At 41.6% G+C, this 4,677-nt stretch overlaps 1 non-coding gene across 1 annotated transcript; it reads right to left on the bottom strand.

Moving 5' to 3' along the window:
• Positions 1–336: 336 nt before the first annotated feature.
• TRNAQ-CUG (transfer RNA glutamine (anticodon CUG)) lies at positions 337–408 on the bottom strand. Its single transcript has one exon. It is a non-coding gene; the product is annotated as a tRNA-Gln (tRNA).
• Between the last annotated feature and the right edge of the window lie 4,269 nt (positions 409–4,677).

The following is a 4,677-nucleotide window of genomic DNA, read 5'->3' as shown; positions in this document are numbered from 1 at the left end:
GTCTGAAATATCTAAAACATTCATTCTAATGTGCACAGAAAATGAATGTCCTATAAGTGGATTGTTGCTTTTTATTAGAGTTGATTTTCCAGTCACAGCAGAGTGTGGGGCATTTGCCATTTTCCTCCTGTATTTACTTTTGATGCTTCTTTTCTTTCTTGTAAAATAAACTCCATTAAGCCAGGATAAAATTTATTCCTTTTTCCTCACCCAGACTCAGACCCCTCAGGACTTGCAGAAACTCATAGGAGACACCAGGGACAAAATTGACTTTGGTCATTTAAAATGAATGGTTCTTTCCCAGGAAAAAACAAAAATGGGATCAAAACACAAGGCAGGTTCCACCGAGACTTGAACTCGGATCGCTGGATTCAGAGTCCAGAGTGCTAACCATTACACCATGGAACCCCACATCAGGTGCCTATTGGAATAATCCTCTATGATGAGCTTCAGAAACTCTACTGAAAGCACTTACTTGAATTTATGAGTCAGAATTCTTAGTTCATGTCCACCCATGACAGTCCTTGGATAAGAACTGGGAGATTTTATTTTATTTTTAGCTTATCTTCTGCCACCTACATGAACCCATAAAGTCCCCCATCCCCAGCTCAGGCACTTAGTGGTCCTAATCCTCTTTCTTCCTCATTAAGAAAGAGAGTGAGCACTTGTTATACATAGCATTACTGGACTGAACGTCCTATATTCATTGTATGATTTAATGCTCAAACAGTGGGTGAAGATACGGTTAGTCCCTATAAAAACAGGGGAACAGGCTTGGAAATTTCCTATCTGTGATCTGCAATTCTTCCCAGTTTCAGTCATGTATTTTTCTCCACGCACTATATCTAACTATCAGGTATATTGCTTCGAGGAAGACAAACTTTAATGTGTCCCTGTCTGGCACATTCATGGAAGGAAACCCGCGAGAGGAGCTGCGTTGCGAGGAAACGAAGCAGGTGCGCCGCAGAGAAAGGCGGAACTCCTGTCACGTGTCGCGGTGGGTAAGGAGCATGCGGGAGATGCTGCCTTTCACCATCTAGACCCCTGGTCAGACTCGCCTTCCTCGCGAGGAAGATGCCCAGGGAAGCCTGCCAAATTGTACCCCAAACGTTCTTTACTGCTGCTCCACAGAGACTTTTTCTCCCCCCCGAGTGCTCTTTGGCCAAAGAACAGGTTTCTGGGCGCAGCACTGTGTTGGCGGGACTCCCGGGGTGCAGGCTCCCTTCCCAGCGCGTCCCAGGACTGCAGGACGAGTTCCAAGGGCAGCAGTCTGTGCCCCTGCAAAGCCGCGCGGTGACTACCTACCCCCGCTCAGGACTGGGTTTCTGCGGGATCGGCAACCTGATCTTCGGGTCCCGCACCCGGCTGCGCTGGCCATCCGGAGGACGGCGGCCACACGAGTGTCCCCCAAGAACTGGGTGGAACCAGATCACAAAGGCGGTCCACCTCTCTTTCCAGTGGTCTCAGTGATAAAAACAAACAAACAAACTTACTAACAAACAAAACACAGGAAACTTGCAAAAAGCCCAAAGTCGAACAAACAAAGACCCAAAACAAAAAAAAACACAAGGAACTTGCAAAAGTCAACTCCAGGCAAGACACGAATCCCATGCAAAGCCTTTACAGGGCCTGGACCTTGTTCCAGAGCCTTGATTTTGCTCAGCTACACAAGTGCATGTGATCTCCAATGAGGCAAGAAGTTGTTACCTTGTAACTCACGAGAGCAAGTGCAAAAACATTGCCACAAAACATAATTTTAAAGGGACTGCAGAACCAGAGCTTGCAAAAATCCCAAGCTGAGACCTTTCTCTCCTACTTCAGGAAATAAGCCATTATCATCTCAGGCTTGGGGATAGCCGGTGTGCCCTGAACAGTCACTTCTTGGTCTGAGGCTACATATGTATATATCTGGAAAGCAGGAATAAGGAACTGGATAAGGAAGAAATTATAACTGAAACAAAAAAAAATGATTTAAATGGAGAAATATATATTTTAAAGTTCTTATTGTAGAAAAAAGTCATTAGGTTAGTGCCTTCTACACAATCATTTAACTAGTTTTACTGAATTTCTAGGGAAGACTGGGTGCTTGCTACGCAAAGTCCTGGACACTGTAAAAGTAAACAAGACAAAGGCATAATCCCTGTCCTCATGGAGATCAGCATCTGCCAGGAAGGAAGCTCCCTAAACACCAACAGGAAACACAGCTCACACAGGGATAGGTAGGACCAAGTGCTTGTAACTGGCTGTCTAATGGCATGGTAAGATGCAAAGCTAAAAAGCAAATAAAATCAGGACATGTTGGCTTATACAAGAATGGATAATGCTACTCTACACAGAGAAAAATGGAAAATACGAGTTCAGCATATGATCCTGATTATAAAAGGGGGAGCAGTGGGTTGCCTGGGTGGCTCAGTCAGTTAAATGCCTGCCTTCCATTCAGGTCATGATCCCAGGATCCTTGGCCGGGAGTCTGCTTCTCCCTTTGCCTCTCCCCCTGGCTTGTGCTCTCTCTCAAATAAATAAATAAAATCTTAAAAAAAAAAAAAAAGATGGTGTGGTTTATCTTAGACAGCAACAAGACAATAAAATGAAAATGGGAAGAGCTGAGTTCCATAACAGACTTAGAATTAGGGCTCCAACAGCCTCCTCGCTACTTAGTTGTACTGGCTGCTCCAGCAATGGGCTGTAAACAGGCACACCAACAAGGGGACAGCCAGTGAGCATAAGAGCTTGCAAATGTGCTTCCCTCTTTAATATATTGGTGAGCACTTGTTATCCTGGGGGAAAGAGGTGTTCAGTCCATCTAGAGAAGCTGCTTGGACGAGTCAAAAAGAATTTGTTGGCTCTCATGACCATTGAGAGGCAAACCATTCCAAAGAATTCACAAAATTATTGAAGACGGTGCCCCCAGACTAATGCTTCCCTGCATTTAGGTTCTTCCTTTATACCATGTAGCCTAATCGTAACCATTAAATGAAATTCCTCAAGAAAGATCAAAGATAAAGCAGCTAAGGAAACAACCTCTTTGAGTTCAGGCTGAATGACTCACTAAGCTGAACACTGCACCTGAGCCATGCTTGAAGCTGAGATTCTCGTCCAACCGGTTCTGATCTTCTGTCTCCTACCCAGTTAGACAAATCTGGGTCACACCCTGGGGGTAGAACCAGGCTCATTTTTAAATGGAGGAAGATCTGAAATTCTACACAACTTCTCTTCAACCTTAATCTTGAGTTTCCCACGAGAACAATTATTTTTGAATTACATTGTCCTCATTCTTTTTGGGGAAGGAAACATGCAGAAGTGTTTCTAAGTAACAATACTTCTCTTTAAGTCTCAATAGATCTGCTACAGCTTGTGTAAGAAATACATTTTTGTCTAGGGTTTTTCTTGTGGTAATTGTCCAACACCTCATAGCTCCAAATCAAAGCTGTTACATAAACCATGCTTTATCCAGAATTTCTTGCTTCTGGAAGACTAAGAAATGGAGAAAAAAATTCCAGGTAATGACAGAAGTAAAAAGAGACACAGAAAAAACCACAACCATAGTGACATTTTCACACAATATACCTCTCTGAAAAACTAATAGGAAACATGAATGGAAAAATAGCCGTAAGACAAAATAATGCCAACCATAGACACACAGGGAGAGCAGTGCACATACCAACTTCGGGACTCAAACCTTTTCCAGACACAGATGAAGTGATCTCAAATTTGACATTTTACTAGGCCACGAAGCAAGGCTCCAAAAACGTAATGGGGTTGGATACATGCTATTATTTCACAGCAATAAAATTATGCCAGAAATCAAAATTTTACACGAAAATGAAAACCTTTTTTTTTTTTACAAAATTAATAAATATGCTTCTAAATAATTTATGGTTCAAGGAGAGGTCGCAGTTGAAATTAAGAACTGTTTTTGAAATAAATGAGAAAAATAGTACATATCAGAACTATACCAGTACTGTGCAGCTAGAAGTGTACTTAGAGGGACACCCTTATGTACATATGTATAAATAAAATAAATGCCAAAGAGTAATGATCTAAGCATTCATTACATGAAATTAGGAATTAACCACATTTTGTTTAGCCACCCATCCGAGGATGGACTACTTGGGTTGTTTCTACTTTTTGGCTGTTGTGAATAACGCTGCTATCAACACAAATGCACAAATAAATACCTGTCTGAAGAGTGCCTGGGTGGCTTAGTTGTTGGGCGTCTGCCTTTAGCTGAGGTCATGATCCTGGGGTCCTGAGATCAAACCCCGCTTCAGGCTCTCCCACTCCTGCTTGTGTTCCTTGTCTCACTGTATTTCTCTGTCAAATGAATAAATAAAATCTTAAAAAAAAAAAAACCCAAACCCCCAAAATCTGTTTGAAACAATGCTTTTAATTCTTTTGGGTATATACACAGAAGTGGAATTGTTCGGTCCTATGGCAATTCTATTTTTAATTTTTTCCAGCCTCATTGAGATATAACTGACATCTAGCATTGTGTGAGTTTAAGGTATACGATGTAATAATTTGAAATACGTATATTTTGCAAAGTGATTACCACAGTAAATTTAGTTACCGTATCCATATCACATAGTTTCAATTTTGTGTGTGTGCGTAGTCTATTTCAGAAATGCAATGTGATTTAACATTCAAAACTCAATCCATAAAAATACACCTTTTTAA

This window comes from Lutra lutra, chromosome 6 (assembly GCF_902655055.1).
Source record: "Lutra lutra chromosome 6, mLutLut1.2, whole genome shotgun sequence".
NCBI lineage: Eukaryota > Metazoa > Chordata > Mammalia > Carnivora > Mustelidae > Lutra > Lutra lutra.
Note: the sequence above shows the minus strand (reverse complement) of the source record. Positions and strands in the feature narration are given on the sequence as shown.